This window comes from Lepisosteus platostomus, chromosome 6 (genome assembly GCF_059453375.1).
Source record: "Lepisosteus platostomus isolate fLepPlt1 chromosome 6, fLepPlt1.hap1, whole genome shotgun sequence".
In the NCBI taxonomy this organism is placed as follows: domain Eukaryota; kingdom Metazoa; phylum Chordata; class Actinopteri; order Semionotiformes; family Lepisosteidae; genus Lepisosteus; species Lepisosteus platostomus.
This window is the reverse complement of record NC_142616.1, coordinates 13528081-13550017: the sequence shown is the minus strand read 5'-3', so window position 1 is coordinate 13550017 and position 21937 is coordinate 13528081. Positions and strand designations below refer to the sequence as shown.

The 21937-nt window shown below is 49.3% G+C and overlaps 1 protein-coding gene and 1 pseudogene across 2 annotated transcripts in view; both read right to left on the bottom strand.

Annotated features, from left to right (window-relative positions):
- The window catches only part of LOC148660444 (butyrophilin subfamily 1 member A1-like), a 48204-nt gene extending 43462 nt beyond the window's left edge, over nt 1–4742 (bottom strand). The window contains exons 1-2 of the mRNA XM_088637824.1: nt 3616–4742; nt 3268–3378 (exon numbers count right to left, since the gene is read on the bottom strand). The gene's annotated coding sequence lies outside the window, so the exon portion shown is untranslated. The remainder of the gene's footprint in view (nt 1–3267; nt 3379–3615) is intronic.
- Nucleotides 4743–8883: 4141 nt separating this feature from the next.
- On the bottom strand, nt 8884–20493 carry LOC148660443 (E3 ubiquitin-protein ligase TRIM39-like; annotated as a pseudogene). Its single transcript, XR_015939778.1, has 6 exons — nt 19678–20493; nt 18653–19230; nt 18236–18331; nt 16195–16428; nt 15066–15217; nt 8884–9976 (listed from the first exon to the last, which is right to left on the bottom strand). The product of XR_015939778.1 is annotated as an E3 ubiquitin-protein ligase TRIM39-like (transcript).
- Between the last annotated feature and the right edge of the window lie 1444 nt (nt 20494–21937).

Sequence of the window (21937 nt, the reverse complement as noted above, 5' to 3'; positions counted from 1 at the left end):
CTAGGCAGAGCAACAAGTAGTGAACTCAATACCGAGCAACGGGAATCAGGTAAGAATGGTACAAATAAGCCGGTGTGCCGCACGGTAGAGCAATTGCAGGTGTGTTAACTCGTGCGGCGGCGCTTGTTAATACAGTAGTAATCTGCTGCTGGTAATGATCTTAAGTGTTGATCTCTGCTGGCTGGTGGGCTGGTGGGCAGACAGATAATTCAGCTCATTTACTGACTGATCTCACGGTCACTCCAGCACACAGAAGCTTCAGTCCTGACTGATCACTCACACACTGCTGTATCTGACTGACCTCACTGTCACTCCAGCACACAGCAGCTTCAGTCCTGACTGACTGATCACTCACACACTGCTGTATCTGACTGACCTCACTGTCACTCCAGCACACAGCAGCTTCAGTCCTGACTGATCACTCACACACTGCTGTATCTGACTGATCTCACTGTCACTCCAGCACACAGCAGCTTCAGTCCTGACTGATCACTCACACACTGCTGTATCTGACTGATCTCACTGTCACTCCAGCACACAGCAGCTTCAGTCCTGACCTGACTGATCACTCACACACTGCTGTATCTGACTGATCTCACTGTCACTCCAGCACACAGCAGCTTCAGTGTTGACTGATCACTCACACACTGCTGTATCTGACTGATCTCACTGTCACTCCAGCACACAGCAGCTTCAGTCCTGACCTGACTGATCACTCACACACTGCTGTATCTGACTGATCTCACTGTCACTCCAGCACACAGCAGCTTCAGTCCTGACCTGACTGATCACTCACACACTGCTGTATCTGACTGATCTCACTGTCACTCCAGCACACAGCAGCTTCAGTGTTGACTGATCACTCACACACTGCTGTATCTGACTGACCTCACTGTCACTCCAGCACACAGCAGCTTCAGTCCTGACTGATCACTCACACACTGCTGTATCTGACTGATCTCACTGTCACTCCAGCACACAGTAGCTTCAGTCCTGACTGATCACTCACACACTGCTGTATCTGACTGATCTCACTGACACTCCAGCACACAGCAGCTTCAGTCCTGACTGTTCACTCACACACTGCTGTATCTGACTGATCTCACTGTCACTCCAGCACACAGCAACTTCAGTCCTGACTGACTGATCACTCACACACTGCTGTATCTGACTGATCTCACTGACACTCCAGCACACAGCAGCTTCAGTCCTGACTGACTGATCACTCACACACTGCTGTATCTGACTGATCTCACTGTCACTCCAGCACACAGCAGCTTCAGTCCTGACTGATCATTCACACACTGCTGTATCTGACTGATCTCACTGACACTCCAGCACACAGCAGCTTCAGTCTTGACCTGACTGATCACTCACACACTGCTGTATCTGACTGATCTCACTGTCACTCCAGCACACAGCAGCTTCAGTCCTGACTGATCACTCACACACTGCTGTATCTGACTGATCTCACTGTCACTCCAGCACACAGCAGCTTCAGTCCTGACTGATCACTCACACACTGCTGTATCTGACTGATCTCACTGACACTCCAGCACACAGCAGCTTCAGTCTTGACCTGACTGATCACTCACACACTGCTGTATCTGACTGATCTCACTGTCACTCCAGCACACAGCAGCTTCAGTCTTGACTGATCACTCACACACTGCTGTATCTGACTGATCTCACTGTCACTCCAGCACACAGCAGCTTCAGTCCTGACTGACTGATCACTCACACACTGCTGTATCTGACTGACCTAACTGTCACTCCAGCACACAGCAGCTTCAGTCCTGACTGATCACTCACACACTGCTGTATCTGACTGACCTCACTGTCACTCCAGCACACAGCAGCTTCAGTCCTGACTGATCACTCACACACTGCTGTATCTGACTGATCTCACTGTCACTCCAGCACACAGCAGCTTCAGTCCTGACTGATCACTCACACACTGCTGTACCTGACTGATCTCACTGTCACTCCAGCACACAGCAGCTTCAGTCCTGACTGATCACTCACACACTGCTGTACCTGACTGATCTCACTGTCACTCCAGCACACAGCAGCTTCAGTCCTGACTGATCACTCACACACTGCTGTACCTGACTGATCTTACTGTCACTCCAGCACACAGCAGCTTCAGTGCTGACTGATCACTCACACACTGCTGTATCTGACTGATCTCACTGTCACTCCAGCACACAGCAGCTTCAGTCCTGACTGATCACTCACACACTGCTGTATCTGATTGATCTCACTGTCACTCCAGCACACAGCAGCTTCAGTCTTGACTGATCACTCACACACTGCTGTATCTGACTGATCTCACTGTCACTCCAGCACACAGCAGCTTCAGTCCTGACTGACTGATCACTCACACACTGCTGTATCTGACTGACCTCACTGTCACTCCAGCACACAGCAGCTTCAGTCCTGACTGATCACTCACACTGCTGTATCTGACTGATCTCACTGTCACTCCAGCACACAGCAGCTTCAGTCCTGTCTGATCACTCACACACTGCTGTATCTGACTGATCTCACTGTCACTCCAGCACACAGCAGCTTCAGTCCTGACTGATCACTCACACACTGCTGTACCTGACTGATCTCACTGTCACTCCAGCACACAGCAGCTTCAGTCCTGACTGATCACTCACACACTGCTGTATCTGACTGATCTTACTGTCACTCCAGCACACAGCAGCTTCAGTGCTGACTGATCACTCACACACTGCTGTATCTGACTGATCTCACTGTCACTCCAGCACACAGCAGCTTCAGTCCTGACTGACTGATCACTCACACACTGCTGTATCTGACTGATCTCACTGTCACTCCAGCACACAGCAGCTTCAGTCCTGACTGATCACTCACACACTGCTGTATCTGACTGATCTCACTGTCACTCCAACACACAGCAGCTTCAGTCTTGACTGACTGATCACTCACACACTGCTGTATCTGACTGATCTCACTGTCACTCCAGCACACAGCAGCTTCAGTCCTGACTGATCACTCACACACTGCTGTATCTGACTGATCTCACTGTCACTCCAGCACACAGCAACTAAATCGAATTAGTTTTCTGACTCTGACCTGGTGTAAATAGAAAACAAGCATTATTATATCTATCCATTCCTTTTTATCCAGTCTGGAGTCACAGGTGCGCTGAAGCCTAACACAGAAAGCAAGGGGACAGGATTCCAGTCAGACAGTATTTCCTGACTCCTTATACTACTGGACAATAACTGGACTCACCTGTTTCACCTCACAGGACGTTCACACTGTGAATTACAGTCTGTATCGTGGAGAAAAGTTTAATCTTCTTTGTGTTGAGAGTCGTTGCTCACAGAGTGTGATGCTGTTCAACTACAGGAAGCACAAAGTGAAAGAGAAACCTTCAGAAAAGACAGGAAATGTACTGTTTGTCTGCTGTCAGATCCGATACGTTGAAAAAAAGGAGAAAACTCAAACATTTGACACCATCAGGTTATGATTCACAACAATGTCGTCTGTTTAGTGACTAACTGTCTGAGTGTACAGGACAGCAGCTAACCCTGCAGCACACTGTGCTGTTAACTGCTCGGAGACAGACAGGATACTTACACACTGGACAACCTGCTCCTGCTGCTCTGAGCTCCTCTCTCTCTTGTTCTGAAAGAAATATTTGAGTATCTGAGGCCTCTTAATAACTAGATTTGAAAAACGATCTGTTCACCTCACCTCTCACACCCTGTTTACCAGAGTAATGAAATATTTTCACTTTCGCTTCTCAGTGAAACACAGAGAGGAGTGCAGGAGAGGATTCTGGGAAACTGGGCTGTGGCGGCAGGTTGTGCTGTAGTCATGTGACTCACAGTTCTGTGTTCAAGGACATTTCTGTGGAGATAAGAATAGTAACACTCATATCAGTATACCACCCTGGAGCCCCTCTCTCCTTGTCCACAGACTGTGAGACGGCAGCTCCTCTCTCCCTGAAAGGAGCCTCACAGACAAGATGAGTTCACTTCAGCTCAGCTGCCTGTGAGACAGTGAGAGGGGCTCCTGTTGGGCCTGTGTGTGACCATGAGCCAATATTACTGCCTGCTCATGGGGACACCTGCTGAATGAGGCCCATCTGATCCGAGTGAGTCTTCTGCTCTGTGATGAAGAGGGATTTGAAGTGAGGGAGAGGAGCTGTCAGGATACCCTGCTCCTCTGGGCTGATTCATCCACTGGGAAGAGCAAAGGTTTCTGTCTCCATCTCGGCTCCAGCAGGAAGGAACAGGAGTGTTTTTGCTAGAGGGCTGGTCTGTCTTCCAGGCCTGTGGGAGTCCGAAATCCAGGGCTGCTTGAGGAGATACAGCTTCGATTCTGGGCAGATGGCTGTGTGGTGGCTCATTTCTCAGGCCCCATGAAAGGCTCCCAGTGTGCTGCAGGGAGCAGAGGGGCTGTTCAAGCAGGACTGAGCTGAGGCACTGCTGCTGCAGGAGTGAGGCAGCGGCGTATCGTCTCCCCACAGCTGAGAGAGACAGGGAGCACAGGCTGAGTCCACAGGCCCCTGGTCTCCCATCCGCACAGACAGGAGCTCTCTCAGCACGAGGGGAGAGGAGCCAGCAGACCTGCGCTGCCATGTCAGGGACATGAGAGCTGTTCACACACAGGCTGCACCCGGTCAGCTGGGACAGCCAGTGAAGATCTGGTGCTCAGTGAAGAGTGAGAGTGAAGAGTGGAGATGCAGTGGAAACGTGAGCAGAGAGAAGTGGGAGACACAGAGTGAACTGGATTGAATCCTCAAGTGTCCAGAGAGGGAAGAGTTAGGGAGAAGATCCAGGGAGAAGAGTCAAGAGAAGAGCAGAAGAGGAAGAGGAGGACTGTGCAGTCTTTTCTGACACCAGTGAGTGAGGACAGGGATGCTGGAGGGGATCCTGAGACAACAGGACAGATCACTTCAACCCACAGATCGAATGTGACTCCTTCTGTCTCCCACTCCTCCACAGTCCACACCCACCTCAACACTACCAGCAGGACCAGTTTAACTGCACTGGCCTTTCTGGTCCCTGTCTTCATTAAAATGACCTCATGGGAAAGAGCTGGTGGAAACAGAGGAGATCAGTGATGCTCTCCTGAACTCATCTCTATCTAGAGACTGTAAGATAAATGACCAGAGAACCTGCAGACATACAGTGAGCTCTGTGTGTCCCTGTGTGCATCAGTGATCTGTAACACACAGCTGGTGTTGAGCTCTTACAGTTCCTATCGTTCAGCTTGACCCAGATAGGCTTTAAACTCCTGGGTCACCTGGCTCCAGTCCTCTGTCTTGTTACAGGTTCGTTTGGATAAACAGCCCAACCAACACCCTTCTGTCCAGCGTGTCTTTCTGAAGAAATGTCTCCAAAGTTGTACTGATCCAGCTCATCCTTCCCCAGCCATGATCCAGTAACTCCTATAACGTCACAGCTCCTCAGTAATGATGGACTCTTGATGAGCTCTTGCTCTCTATTGCTGATGTTGTAAGAACTGAGATATAACAGATATTTATTAGTGCTGCCCAGGGCTTTCCTGACTCCCCAGATTTGCCTGTTGGGAGCCCCCTGCTCCCCGTTTTCCCACTTTAAATAGGTCCTGTAAGCACCCAGACCCCACTGTCCCTCCACACTGGGCAGCCACACAAAGAGGTAACTGGTTAGACTGGTCGTGGGGGCCTCCGTCAGACCAGTGGTGCTTTTGACAGAGCGGAGTGGCTGGGAGGGGAGGAGGTGGGTATCAGTGTCCTGGGGGTCCACCAGGGGCTCGTATGGGGCTGAAGAAAGACACATCCAGCCCCTGCAGGCAGCCTGCAGCCCAGCAGCTCCCTGAGTCTGCAGGCAGGTGAGAAGGCTGCTGTGGGATCAGACCAGACTGGAACCTGTTGGTCTGAATGTGTGGGATTGGAGGAAAACCAGACGGAGCAAAGTACACAAAAATATGGGACTGAAGTGTGTTTCTGTCTCCTAAAGACTTGAGGCTGGAGCTGAACTCACACTTCAGCAGCACACTGAGCCAAAGCACAAGGCCAGAGCTCCACTGGAGGGGCTTCATAATAAGACAGAGGCCTGGAGTGGCCCAGTGGTGCCCAAGATACAAATATTGAGCCCACATGTCTGAATACTTATTCAATCAGCTTACAGCATCACATGCACTTCTCTTCAGACATTGCTGACACTTACTGCAGCTTTTCTTAGACGTCCTCAGCTTGTGGATTCAGGTTTGGATTGAAATATTAAGTTTATGAAATGCTTGTACATACTGTAAGTTTGTAAATTCACAGAAGACAAAGAAGGTCAGACCACGAGAGAGAGAGAGGAGTCCAGAGGAGTTGGGACTTGATCTCACGCCAGGCGAGAGCCCCGACTTCATGATCATCCAGACCAAACCTGACTGGAGCTCAGTATCTGAACCCTGCGAGAGAGAGAGCTGTTCTGTGTTTTTGGGGATCTTGGGTTTCTTGGGTCATATATACCTCAGTATTATTTATTATGATACAGATTTGCAGAGAGACAGATTTAAATTAGAAAATAATACAAATTTAATAATTTAAAAGTAAATATTTGTTTAATCCAGTGTGCGTGAATTACTACTATTTTCAACGAATCTGTACCAGAGAACAAAGAATTCACGTGTCTCTCTCTATTCCAACAGCGACTTATCTGACTGTTCTCGACTATATTCTAGAGCAGGCGTTCTTAATATTTAATATTTTGCGTAGTAAATAAAGTGCTTTGTTTAAAGCACTTTAAATGTGCTTTTTTAAAAGCATTTAAAGTGCTTTGAGAAGCCACATTTAAAGGTGTATTATAAAATAAAGTTTATTAGTAGTAAAAAAGGCTGCCTCTCCAGTCATCCTGCGCTGAATTGTTTGGAATAATCTTTCAAACTCGTGTGCTTGTTGCCCTGGCCTTGATGGAATTTACCGGACGAACAGCTTCATCCATTCCTATCGATGTAACATGTCTGTCATCTGAGCTCAGTTAACAATGACCTGCAGCTGCTCTTTACTTCCTGAACTGAGTCAGAACAATCAGAACACCAGCAGACACACTGACCAGCCCCTCCAGGACCAGGACTGGACAGCCCTGCTGCAGAAACACCGACCAGTTCTCCAGGACCAGGACTGGACAGCCCTGCTGCAGACACACCGACCAGTTCTCCAGGACCAGGACTGGACAGTCCTGCTGCAGACACACTGACCAGCCCCTCCAGGACCAGGACTGGACAGCCCTGCTGCAGACACACTGACCAGCCCCTCCAGGACCAGGACTGGACAGCCCTGCTGCAGACATACTGACCAGCCCCTCCAGGACCAGACAGCCCTGCTGCAGACACACTGACCAGTTCTCCAGGACCAGGACTGGACAGCCCTGCTGCATAAACACTGACCTCTCCAGGGTAAGGACTGGACAGCCCTGCTGCAGACACACTGAGCAGTTCTGGACCGGGAGTGGACAGGCTCACAGACACTCCCGGAGGGGCTGGTCAGTGTGTCTGCAGCAGGGCTGTCCAGTCCTGGTCATGGAGGGGCTGGTTAGTGTGTCTGCAGCAGGGCTGTCCAGTCCTGGTCCTGGAGGGGCTGGTCAGTGTGTCTGCAGCAGGGCTGTCCAGTCCTGGTCCTGGAGAACTGGTCGGTGTGTCTGCAGCAGGGCTGTCCAGTCCTGGTCCTGGAGAACTGGTCGGTGTGTCTGCAGCAGGGCTGTCCAGTCCTGGTCCTGGAGGGCTGGTCAGTGTGTCTGCAGCAGGGCTGTCCAGTCCTGGTCCTGGAGGGGCTGGTCAGTGTGTCTGCAGCAGGGCTGTCCTGTCCTGGTCCTGGAGGGGCTGGTCAGTGTGTCTGCTGGTGTTCTGATTGTTCTGACTCAGTTCAGGAAGTAAAGAGCAGCTGCAGGTCATTGTTAACTGAGCTCAGATGACAGACATGACCTCCAGCACCAGGGCTGGACAATCCTCTCAACACCGAGAGCAGCAGGTTTCTGGAACAAGCAGCCCAGTAGGGTGGCCAAGTGACCACAGACAGCTGGACACTGACAGACAGACCAGGCGCCTGTTACAGTGCCGGGACAGGACAGGCACCTTGAAATTGACACAACTGTTACAAAGATACAAAGTGGACAGAATACAAGTGTTTCTGCTGTTTTCTGTCTTCCTCCAATCACAGGGTCTGGACAGCTGATCAGCCTACAGAGAGAGCCTGGGATTCTCAACATTGTGTTAGATGACAGAAATCACAAGCACATTCATGACATAGGAATCTACATCATCATCATCATCATCAAATTCCTTAGAGTTATACAGTGCTTTTCTGGACACTCCACTCAAAACTCTTTACAGGTAATGGGGATCCCCTCCACCACCACCAGTGTGCAGCCCCACCTGGATGATACTCCAGTCTGCTCACACACACCAGCTCTCAGTGGGGAGGAGAGCAGAGTGATGAAGCCAGTTCAGAGAGTGGGGTTATTAGGAGGCCATGATTTGTAAAGGACAGGGGGAAATTTGGCCAGGACACTGGGGTAACACCCCTACTCTTTTTTAAAAAACACCCTGGGGTTTTTAATGACCACAGAGAGTCAGGACCTCGGTTTTATTTCTCATCCGAAGGATGGTGCCTGTTTACAGTCTAGTGTCCCTGTCACTATACTGTGGCATTAGGACCCACACAGACCACAGGGTGAGCGCCCCCTGCTGGCCCCACTAACACCTCTTCCAGCAGCAGCCTTAGCTTTCCCAGGAGCTTTCAATCCAGGTATTGACCAGGATTACACCTGCTGAGCTTCAGGGGGCTGACAGGGGTGAGTTTCAGGGTGATATAGCTGCTGACGTTAAATCATGATGAAGATGAAGATGAAGACCAAATGTCAAATATTCAGAATGACAGAGTTTATTTAATACAGAAATAGTTCTATCTGAGTCCAGGCCATGACAGTGAAGCAGCAATGTCCATCATGTAGAAAGCGACTGGCATTCAGCTGACGTGTTAGTCTGTGTCTGATGGTGACCCAGCTGGTCAGCCATGAATCTGGAGAATTTACAGGTGAGAGATAAAGAAAACACCTGTGACTCAATTTTACTGATTTACTGAAAGAAGTGATTAATGCAGAGCAAACAGAATAGAGCAATGACATGGACTGAAAGTAGAAAGTAGAACAGTTTGACAGAAGCCAGTAATCATTTTATTTTCCAAGAGAGCCCCTCCCACAGGTGATGTTGTTTCTGGTGACTGAACGAGTAGCGTTGAGAGCAGATGTGGACATGCCCAGCAGTGGGTGGAGAAAACAACACCCAAGATACAGAAGAACAATTTCAAATGAAAAAGACTAAATTATTTACATTCCAGGAGAGAGAATCAGACAATGTGCTGATTCAGCCTGTGTGACTGACAGGACAGATGATCAGTGGGGCTGAGTTTTTACCTCCCTGATGAAGACCAGGGCCGAAGAATGGAAAGAGTTTCTCAGTGAAGGAGGCAGTGAAGGTGTAGATATGAGACCTGTTGTCCACATTGTAAAAGGAGACCTGTCCCCCCTCATAGTCCACATACACCCCCACCTTCTGGGGCTTCTGGCTCAGGGGGAGGAGGACTGAGGGTCCAGCACAAGCCTTGTACTCATTCCCATTCCTCAGTATAACAGTCCAGTAACCATACTGGGGGCTCAGAATGTTCTTCCCCTTCCTGTTGATGGACTCTCTGGCGACTCCTAAATCCCACTTAGTCTTCTTCCCCACCTCCACCTCCCAGTAGTGTCTCCCTGAGGTGATCCCATCCTTTCCCAGGACACAGGGACAAGGATCAAATCTCTCTGGATTGTCAGGGAGATCCTGTCGTGTGTCTCCATGTCTCACTTGTTTCCCATCCTCAGACAGGATGAGATTGGGATGAGCTGTATTGGGGTCCAGAGTCACATCAGCTGTGGATCAGAGAGCAGACAGACAGGATGAAATGATTTTTATCTCACTCCTCTCTCAGATGAAAGTACAGATGCAGGTGTCTAGAGTGTGTATCAGGATTCACACCAACAGGAAGCTCACTGCAGTAAACTACAGTTCTGTTCAGTCTGCTGATTTCAGCTGGACTGGGCCTGCCTGTCCTGAGACACCCAGGGCATTCAGTGACAAAATGAAACTTATTGGTTTATTATTTAATTAATCACACAAAACCCGTTGTCCTCTTCTCCACTGTTCTGTCACAGTTTGCTCGTGATGCCTGCAGTCACAGGTTCACATCACTGGTTTGGGTTGAACTCGTCTGAAGTCACTGGTGCTTGTTTGTGTGCAGCAGGTAAAAATAAAGACAACACTTCAGAAAGTGTCAGTATTGTGCGGCCAGTGTGTAGTGGACATGACAGTGTGGACAGGACCGGTCCAGATGCTCTGGATGTGTTCTGATATGACTGGAGAGACTGGGCAGGCAGACCTGTGGAAATGGGCTCTCCTGGGTTGGTCAGGACAGACAGGCCCAGCCCGGCTGAGATGAGCTGTGAGCGTGTGCAGAGCTCTCACACTGCGAGAGTCTGGCTCCTGTGGGAGAAAGTGTCTTTAAATCTAAAGGAGACCTGATGATCCACTGTGTGTAGATCACACGGCTGAGGGCATCTCTATACTGATGGATACATTATTTCACAAGAAGAAAAATAAACAAACTGTCTTTTCATGGTTATTCTGGTTCCTCTCTATCAGTTAGATTGTAAAAGTCTCATTAAGACAAAATTCTTAGAAGCTGAAATTGCTGCCACTTCATTAACAATAACAGGGCCCTGAGTCACACAGGCAGTAACTGCAAGCTTGTCTCCTCCTGCGCTGCTGAGGACAGTAATAAAAAGGATCTGTTGTTTGTGTGTGTTAAGAGCTGTCTGTCAGTGTATTTAACTCTGTCACCTGAATTAAGGCTGAAGTTGTCTTTACACAAGACAGGGGAACCCGAAAGAGAACAGACAAAGCTTGTGTGTGTCTTTTTTCTTGTTCGTTACACACAAATCAGTGTAATACGTATGTAAAGCTGAAAAACAGACATTGTGGGTCAGTTGTAACGAACTGACACAGCGCACTAACTGGAGCTCAGCCCCTGGTCAGCACACAGCTCCGTGTTAAACTAGCGCGCCAACTTCAGACCAAGAGCAACGAACTTGGCCGCTGAAATCAGTCCGCAGCTCCGAGCTGAACCTGCTCTCCACTGCAACGAGCCCAGAGTGAGAGCTGCTGCCCTCTAGAGGTGACTGGAGTACAGGACTGACTCCCAGCGCCTCTTCACATGGGGAGACAGCTCAGTGTGGGACAGGCGGAGCTCTGGATCACAGGAGAATAGAGGGGAAACAACACCGGCACTCCGGCAGGAAGTCATGTGTCCGTCACTTGGAAAAGGATTGTAATGTTTAACTAAAACTGCTTTCCAGTTAAATCACATTTATTAATAATGAACTTTATTGATGTGTTTATTCATAAGAGTAATTTATTAAAAACTAATTTTATTGTTTCTATTAATGTATTTAATGTCTATTAATACAAGTAATTTCTTAACAATGAAATTTACTGTACATCTTTATTAGTAGCTGTATGTAAAATATTTTGTATGTGACAGTGTTTTTCAGATATCCCAGGGAGTGAAGAGAATTGAAATTAAGAAAATATTTAGTGTGAGTCTTAAATGTGTTTTGTCACATCTGGGTGTGAATTGAGCAGATTTGTGATTTATTTGTTGTGATGTGACTCTACAATTGTATTTCTTACGGGAAAGCAGGGATATTCAGAAATTGGGGGAACAGATATTAGCGTTATGTAGTTAAATGTAAAGGTTAAAGAAATACAAATACTGTAATAACCATCTTTTTAAAAGTGATGATTTGTGTCAGTTCTAGATGAAGGCAGTCTGCAGGAATGGCTGTAAGAGCTGATGGAAGGACATCTGTGGATATTACTGCACAGAATGATTTAACCTGTGTGAGTCTGCAGGTGTGTGTTCATGCTGAAGATCACGATGGTCAGGTACAGTATAACTCCTACAGGCAGCGCCTGGCTCAGACAGACTACAGAAGGAGAGAACCTGGCAGTTCTGCTGCAGACCAGTGAAGAGAGCTTTCCCTGGATGGCCAGGTGAGAGGATGGAGTCACTGGTACTGAACTCCTCTGTGCAGAACCGTGCGTCTCGAGAGCAGTGCCAGCAGGAAATGCCGAGTGGCCCTCAAGCTAATAGCAGCGAGGGGCCACACCTCCTCCTGGGTACCAGTGCAACAGCTCCAGAGCAGCCCAGAGTTACCATGGAGATACAGCAGGGAGCCCAGAGACTCTCCCTGAGCCAGGAGACACTGACCCACGGTGCGAGGGAGCAGCATCCTGAAACTGAGGACAGGGGCTCGGCCTTCAAGACCACAACAAAATCAGACAAAATGGTGGAGGAGCTTTCTCAGCGCAGCAAAGAGGGACTGAGTGAGGCAGAGCAGGGACAACCAAGGACTCTGCTACGAGAGTTTGCAGATGTGTTTGCTGGAAGAGAGGAAGACTGTACTCGTACAAATGAACCTCAGTGCACCATCGCCACTGGCGAAGCAAGACCCATCTGCATCCCTCCCCCCGCCTGGCCATCCACAAGAGAGCCGAGGCAGAGGAAGCAGTCCGGGGTCTGACTGCAGCAGGGGAGATCGAGCCCTCTGACAGGCCCTGATCTCCCCCTGCAGAAGGACGCTTCACTGCTGGTCTGTACAGACTACAGGGACTCAACAACGTCACCAAGAAGGACTCTTGTCCCCTGAGCCACACTGACGAGGTGCTGGATTATGTCTCAGGGTAGCGCTGGTGCAGCTCTCTGGACCTGTACAGCAGCTACCGGCAAGTTGAGGTGCCCCAGAGGTCAGGCCAGAGACTGCCTTCTCCAGAGGTCAGGGGCTGTGGCAACACACGCTCCAGCCTTCTGGACTGTGCCCTGCCCAGCCAGCTCTGAGCGGCTGATGGGAAGGGAGCTCAGTGGCGTGCCCAGGTCAGAGTGCCCGGTGTGCCTGGATGACCCTCATTCTCCAGGTCCTGGACAAGTGAAGAAAGGTCAGGGACCTCATGAGGAGGACAGGTCTCAAGACTCACTGAAGACATGAATCTCCTACAGCAAGAGACTTCTGAGCCAGAAGGGTCTCCACAGCCCCTGAAGAGGAGCCACAGTAAACTCCTGGCCAGCCCCCCGGTCAGTTCAGATGTGAGGGGTTTCATTGGACCGGCCTTCTACTACTGCTGGTTTGACCCCTAGTTTGCTGACGTTGCTGAGCTCCTTATATTTCTGACATACAATGCAGCATCTTCCCTCTGAGGTGAAGATTGTCAATGTGCTTTTGAACAGCAAGAGCTGTCCTTGCAGAGTCTCCAGTGTTGGCCCAGCTGGACCCAGAGAGCCCATTCAACCCAGACACAGATACCAGCAGTGATGGCGTCTGTACTTGAGCCAGGAGCTCAGCTGTGCTGAGAGAAACCACACACCCTGCTGCATGTTCACGAGAGGAGCTGCATACTGACCAGGGGAGGAGCTCAGAGTCAGCTGTCTTCAGGGAGGTGTGCCAGTGTTTAGGGATCCATAAGACTGGGAGACTCCAGTACATCCCCAGAGTGATGGGTTACTGCTTCAATCTGACACCTGCTACACAGCTCACTGCCGCCCACCAGAAGGACTGGGGCAGACACTCTAGACAGCCTGTTCCAGTCTCCCACCACTCTATCTGTAAAGGTGTCTGTTCCAGAGCTCATCCTCCAGTGCCTGAGGCTGTGTGCCTGTGTCCAGTGTGGACTGGAGAGCAGTGGGTGTCCTTCAGTGGGACCGGCTGCTTCACTGTAACACCTCTATCTGGAGGAGCAGAGGGACGGACATCCTGTCTCTCTCCCTCTTCTCTGCTCTCATTTCACCCTCTTCCTCCCTTAACAAGTCCTTCCTCTCCTCTTAGTCTCTCACAGTAGTGAATTTCGAGCTCCTGTCTGACTGTTGTGTTCAGTGTCTTGTGTGTCTGCAGGCTCCTAGTTGTCAGTGTAGATTCTAGTTTACAGGTTTAACAGGATTAAAATCCTCTGTTTCACAATGATGGAATAGAGAACTGCAGTCCTGACACAGTGATGGGGTCTTCAATCTGTGTATTGGGGATCCCAAGACATGGGTCAGTGTTGGGGTCCCCACTGTGTGCCACAGTGTTGGGGTCCAATTCCTCATCAGTCCTGATAAGGACAAAGCCCATCAGAGGGACTTTGCTCACAACATTAAACACATCAGCTGTGTATAAAGCAGGAGTTACAACATCTCCCCCTGTTAGAGTAAGAGCCTGTATTGACCCCTGTGACCCTGCTGTGACCTTTGTAAATGACAAGTTCCTGTCAGTGACAACAGACTCACCTGCATGTTTGCGAAGCCTCTCAAACTCTGCAAACAGAGAGAAAGATGTTAGAGAGCTGAGAGCACATTCCTGCTGGAGTCTGGTCTCCAGGTGTGCAGTGTTGTGTGTTGTAGTGCTGTGCTGATCTCTCAGGCAGGACAGTAACACACAGGAGTGTGTTGTCTGCCCAGTGGAGCTCTGGGTCTGTAAGAGACACTGACAGCTCATCCAGCTTGTTATCACACAGTCCAGCTCCACACCTCCCACTGCCTCCAGTACAAAGACAAGGACAGGAGTGACTGAGCAGCCTCCTCACAGGAGTCTGAGCCCTTTCTCTGTTCCAGAGCTTCTGACTGTGAAGCACTGAGGCAGAGCTGAGGCTCAGGGACAGAGAGCAGTTCAAACTCCACTGTGGGAGGAGCAGCATCACACAGCACTGTCTCCAGCTGAACACACCCCTGACACACAAGATCACCCTGCTGCACACCTGATCTCAACACAGACAGCAGTGAGACACACCTGTTCACACACCTGATCTCTACACAGACAGAAGTGAAGATACACCTGATCTCTACACAGACAGCACTGAAGACACACCTGTTCATAACACAGATAGACACGAAGAGAGAAACCTGATTCTTCATAGTAGATTGATTGAGTGCCATTGACAGGTGTTTTGAACCTCATAAACAAGCTGTGTTCTCACAGTTATACTCACTGACTCCAGGCACTTTCTCCACTTCCTCTCTGAGTCTGTCCTCCAGGTGACACACAGCCCTCCTCACAGCCCCCTGACAGAGATCAGGGTGAACAGGGATGTCAGACCAGTCCTTGGGGTGTGGAGGGGAGCACAGGGAGGGGAAACTCTACAGCAGGAGAGACTCAGAGTCATGGGGGGTCACAGCCCTCTAAGACAATAAGTCATCTGTGAGTCTGAAACCTAGAGCCCAGTATAGATCACTAAGAGTCACACAGTGAGCTCTCTCTGCTCTCTATAGATACTGTATCTGCTCTCTACAGTGTGTGCTGACCTGTAGGACTCTCTGCTCTCTGTAGATACTGTATCTGCTCTCTACAGTGTGTGCTGACCTGTAGGTCTCTCTGCCCTCTGTAGATACTGTATCTGCTCTCTACAGTGTGTGCTGACCTGTAGGACTCTCTGCTCTCTGTAGATACTGTATCTGCTCTCTACAGTATGTGCTGACCTGTAGGACTCTCTGCTCTCTGTAGATACTGTATCTGCTCTCTACAGTGTGTGCTGACCTGTAGGACTCTATGCTCTCTGTAGATACTGTATCTGCTCTCTAAAGTATGTGCTGACCTGTAGGACTCTCTGCTCTCTGTAGATACTGTATCTGCTCTCTACAGTAATTTCTGACCTGTAGGACTCTCTGCTCTCTGTAGATTCTGTATCTGCTCTCTACAGTGTGTGCTGACCTGTAGGTCTCTCTGCTCTCTGTAGATACTGTATCTGCTCTCTACAGTGTGTGCTGACCTGTAGGACTCTCTGTTCTCTGTAGATACTGTATCTGCTCTCTACAGTAATTTCTGACCTGTAGGACTCTCTGCTCTCTGCAGATACTGTATCTGCTCTCTACAGTGTGTGCTGACCTGTAGGACTCTCTGCTCTCTGTAGATACTGTATCTGCTCTCTACAGTGTGTGCTGACCTGTAGGACTCTCTGCTCTCTGTAGATACTGTATCTGCTCTCTACAGTGTGTGCTGACCTGTAGGACTCTCTGCTCTCTGTAGATACTGTATCTGCTCTCTACAGTGGGTGCTGACCTGTAGGACTCTCTGCTCTCTGTAGACACTGTATCTGCTCTCTACAGTGTGTGCTGACCTGTACGAAGTGGATGTGGTCCTCAGTGTGGGAGAGCTGCTCCAGCTCAGTGTTTCTCCTCTTTAGCTCAGTGATTTCCTGCTCCAGCTCTTTAATGATCCCTTCAGCCCTCCTCTCTGCTGCTCTCTGCTTCTCCTCAATCAGCTCGATGAGCTCAGCCTGGCTCCTCTCAATGGAGTTTCGAAGAGCAGTGAAGACCTGCACACTGTCCACAATCTCTCTCTGGGCACAGCTCTGAGGAGACACCAGGAGACTTCATGAGGTAACAGGAATTAATGAAATAATATTGACATGTCAGAAATAAGTAATTATTTGCATGTATATACAGAGCGGCTGGGATCCGCAACTGTTCTGTATAACATGAATTCCTTGTTCTCTGGCAGAAATTTGCTGGAAAGTAATAATCCTCTTGTAAACAAATATTTATTACAATGAGAACACACAAACTACACTAGACACAAAACAAAACATGCAACACACAAGTTATTCTCTAAAATATTTACAAAAAAGGTGTATCAGAGACCCAACATCCTAATCACCCAGAAACCCCCCAGACTTCTACTAAGCAGTAAACTCTTAATGCCTACAGAGGCCACATCACAGATGAGCTGGAGGTGTGGTGGTAAGCACAGCCCTCCTACAGACGGCACAAACAATGAAAACCACCTCATTCGTTAGTGCTGCGTTTGTGCTGCTTTTGTTTCTGAGATATAGCGCCTTGTTTTATCGGTCGTGACGCCACTCAGCCCCCTTAAGGGAAACCAAACCGGTCCAATTCGTTAGTGCTGCGTTTGAGCCGTTGAAAGAAACTTCCCAGCTGCTCTCGTTCCTTATTTATAAAGTCTTCTTTTTTAGGGGGTGACCTTGTCCAGCCCCCCTACAACGTCGTAGGGGAACCGGACCAGCCTCAATCGTTAGTGCTGCGTTTGAGCCGTTGATACAGGTAGTAGAGTTTGTGCTGCTCTCGTTCCCGAGATATAGCGCCTTGTTTGTCGGGTGATCACGTGACCATGCCGGGTGACGTGACCCCGTCTGCCCAGTTCAAGCGTCTGTTACTGGTGCGAGAGGAACAGTTCTGCAGTTGTGTTTCTCTGTGTGACCGGGTGGGGGGCGGCAATGGATTTTGGTTTTAATACCAGTATCTTCTGTGCGTTTGTGCAATCAGGAAAATTAGAAATTGTCACCGATATCACACCCTAATCAGAACAGTTGCAGATGTAAAGGAACAAGTAATAGGTTTATTCCAGGCTGAAAAGAGAAGAGAAAAAACACAACGTTTCGTCTGTGAAGCCTTCTTCAGGTGTGAGAAAGACGGCAGACAGGATTAAAGAGCACAGGAGAACAGAAGCTGGGAGAGGGGAGGAGGCAGGAGGAGCAGAGAGCCCACTCAGGAAGTGCCAAGTGCAGAAGGGTGAAGAAAGGTGTGAAGACAAAACCTGCAGGAGAACAGAGAAGATCACACGAAATCAAGTCAGTCATTGAGAGAAGGGGCATGGTGTGAACCGAGTTTCAGGATGAGTTTCAGGATGAGTCCACCGCCGCCTCCCACTCCAGCAAACAGAGAAACACAACTGCAGAATTGTTCCTCTCGCACCAGTAACAGGGCACTTGAACTGGGCAGACGGGGTCACTGGAGGTGAAAGTCACCAGACATGGTCACGTGATCACCCGAAAAACAAGGCACAATCTCTCGGAAACGAAAGCAGCACAAACTACTTTTAACAGCGCAAACATGGCACTAACGAATGAGGTGGGTTTCATCGTTTGTGCTCTCTGTAAGGGGGCCAGCTTCACGGAGGTGTCTGATTGGTTATCTAATTCTAGATGGTTTACACCTTCCCCTGCTGACTGAGGTACAGACCTGTGACTGAGGTGCCCTCTTCTGGCGGGAAACTGATATCGAGACACAAACATCATTTAAATGGACAATGACATTACAGTATCTTCCCAGTCTTCCTAAGTGTCCTCTCTCTGTGCAGAGAGCAGTGACCCCAGCACTGAGCCCTGCAGTACCCCACTCAGAAGGATTGACAGGACTCACTTTGCTGAGCTCCACTGCCTGTTTGATCTCCTCCACCTTCTTCAGTCTCTCCTGGATCATCTGTTGTACTTCTGCCTCAGTCTTCCTCAGCTGAGTCTGTGGATAAACAGGGGAACAGAGGCACTGAATTCACTGCTACTGGTGCTCATACACTGGGCTGGTCAAAAGAGGCTCACACTGACACTGAGCTGGTCAACAGACTCTCACACTGACACTGGACTGGACAAGAGACTCTCACACTGACACTGGACTGGACAAGAGACACTCACACTGACACTGGACTGGTCAATATGAAATTAATGTCTATTCGGGTCATTCTGTGTGAGCTCAGTGAGGGAATGTTGGGATTGTCATACACTGTATGTATAAAGTGGTAGTAATTAGTACAAGTTATCAGAGAGAAATAAGAAAGGTCACCTGCTTCTTTGTCCACTCTGTCTCTGCAGGGACAGTGCTGTGTGTCCTGTGGTCAGTCTCAGTACACAGCACACAAACACAGGTCTGGTCAGTTCTGCAGAACAGCTCCAGGAGTCTCTCATGCTTCTCACACAGCCTGTCCTCAAGGCTCTTCACAGGCTCAATCAGTCTGTGCTTCTTCAATGTTGTGACTCTCAGATGAGGCTCCATGTGAGTCTCACAGTAAGAGGCCAAACAGACCAGACAGGATTTCACAGCCTTGATTTTTCTCCCAGTGCAGATATCACAGGACACTTCTCCAGGTTTAGCACAAAGTCCTTCATCACTGCTGACTCTGGTCCTCTTGAACTGCTCAGTGATTTCTGCCAGGCTTCTGTTCACACGGAGATCAGGTCTTATAGGAAATGTCTCCTTACACATTGGACACTGACACACATCACTGCTGTCCCAGTATCCTCCAATACAGGCCAGACAGTAGTTGTGTCCACATGGAGTGGACACTGGGCTGGTGAATGTGTCCAGACAGATAGAGCACAGGAACTGCTCTTCAGACAGGACACTGCTGGGTGAGGCCATTCCTGAGCAGAAACAGAGTCGATCAGAGGAGAGGATCAGCACCATCTCAATACAACACAAACAGCAAAAAGTAATACAGGTGTGTAACTCCAGAAAACAATACAGCAGAACAAACAAAACTCTCTGTCCCCTCATCTAGGCTAGGCTAAATATTCTGCACCAACCGGGTACTGCCTGACAGGATCAGGCATTTTTTCTGTCACCTGACCCAACATAGCAAGACAAGAAGTTAGTGGATCCACAACAGGTAACACATTAAACACAAAACACATATCTATAAATTTACAACAAATACACCATCAAGTTACACAATGCAGGGCCACACAGGCTGGGTGACCAGAGCAATAACACAGCCCTTCTTCACAATTACAGTATATACCGGCATTTACTCACACAGTAGATACACACAAACTACAGACAAGAGCAGAAAAACACCTGAAGAAACTCACCTGGAGATACTGGTACACAGACACACCTGGACTGAAACTAGAATACTGCAGTACAGGAAACCCCAGACTGGACTGACTGGGAGAGTCACTGGGAGCTTAATCTGGGCAGAACAGGACTCAGGAAACTGAAGTCTGAATCAGAAACGAAACTGAAAGTTAACTCTCCAGCGTCTGTCGTAACACAACTTCCTGCAAGAGCAGCACTTACAGTGTCTCTTCAACAGTTCCTCCCGTCCCTAAATCCTCAGCACACTCCTCCAGCACAGAGGAACAGGCTGCCTGCTGTCCAGGCCTGTCCCAGTCCTCAGCACAGCAGCTCTGCTCTCTATTGTAGTGAAGGAGCCTGCAGTGTCAGAGCTGAAGCTGCAGGAGAGAGAGTCCAGCTCCAGCTCCAGCCTTTCCCTCCCTGAGCTCTTTATTCCCTCTGTCCTTTCCCTCCTCTGCCAGTCAGACACACCGCAGCTCAGTCCTCCTCACACAGGGCCAGGGCTCCAGTCCAGCAGGTGCTCATGTCTTCATGAAGAGGAAACAGGGCAGCAGCTCTTCCCAGCGACAGGGTGCAGCTCTGCAGGTCTCTCTCACTTCAGGACAGAGACTCAGGGGAGCTCCTCCCTGTCCAGAGCTGCTGTGCTGTGTGGCTCCTCTGCTCTTGAAGGAGCAGGATTAATAGACGTCTGGGGTTTTTAGGATGTTAGGCCTCTGAAAAGCCTTGTCTGTAAGTACTGTACATAGAGTAACTTGTGTGTTGTATGTGTTGTTGTGTGTAGTGTAGTGTTTGTATTGTTATCATTAAGAGATATTTGTTTAACCAGGTGTACCTGGATTATTACTCTTTCCAGGACAGTTTGCTAGAAAAAAGAATTCACGTGCCTCTAATTATACCAGCCTCTTGGGTATATTCTGGAGAATCACTTTCAAGTTGGGGATCTGAATAATTACTTTACTTATTGACTAAGCCGCTCAATTAATTTGTGATTCTCACCAGTTTTGTGACCCAGTTTGTAACAGTGTTGTTAATGACACTCAGATAAGTTATTATACTTTTGGTTTTTAGCTACATTTACATTTAGATATATTTTATATTTTAGCCACAGTACCAATTTTTTTTATTTTAGTTACATGATTCCATATTAATATTCCCTATTAAGTGAATTTAAAGAATTACAATAGTGAAACAGACAGTGTGAATGAAGCCATCATTTCACTAATATCTAACACACCCCAAGAGCCACCTGTCACTCTTCAATGGTCAGAGAGAAGTTCAGCTAACACTCACTCTGAGCGGCTCCTTCTGTCTAGAACAAGTGCTGCAGCCACAGTTATGATCAGAAGAGGAGACTGAAGATGCCTTCGTCCTGGAGCAGGTCCTGTGTGTGCTGCCACAGGATGTGAAGATCTGGATTGAAGAGCAGAGCCCCGTCTCCTCTGAGCAAGTGGCAGGACTCACCTGGCTGTGAGGAGGAAAGGTCTGGATGTGAGCGTACAGAGCTCAGAGCCCGTCGCTCTCTGGCTGGGTAGAGTCTCGAGGGAATGGGCAGGGCCCTGCAGATGAGAGGCCCCTGAAAGCAAGGCAGCAGTGCCTGTGTGTTACAGTGCAGACAGAAGGAACATGAAAGGCCCCAGTGTCCCGTCCCTGCAGTGAAGATACTCGGGTACAGTACGTCACACACCTGAGTCATCTGACTCAAGGGACTATATCATCCCGGGGACAACTGCGGACTTTAGACTGGCAGGGCACAGTCGCTGATCAGAGCAGACCTGATAACAGCCTGGGTGCGGTTCCCCTGACAGGAGTGGCTTCATGGCATTCATGGAGATGAGGGGGAACTCTGAGGCAGACACTGCTGTTAAAGTCGGTGGACAGAGCTCTAGTCTGGCCACGGGCACATGACGGAGAGCTCACCAGGCCCAGTGATCCTCGAGCAAGGTTCACCTATTCTGGCAGAATCATCCAGATGATCAGATAGAAGCCCTCAAGCACATGGCACCACCAGGTCTTGGGGCAAGCACCAGCTCCTGGAAAGAGAGAAACAGTCTGGAGCCACTCCCTTTCCCTGTGCAGATGACCTGCACCACCCTAAAGAGAGGACAAGGCACGGAGCAGGGAGAGAGGCTGAGATCCAGGGAGGATGCCGGCGCTGTGCCTGAGCTCAACAGGAGGAAGAGCTCACCTGCGGGGAGAGGCGCACTGCGTACTCTCCCCATGGCGTACCCGGGCAGGGGATATGGGCCAGATAACAACCCGGGCTCAAACTGCCAC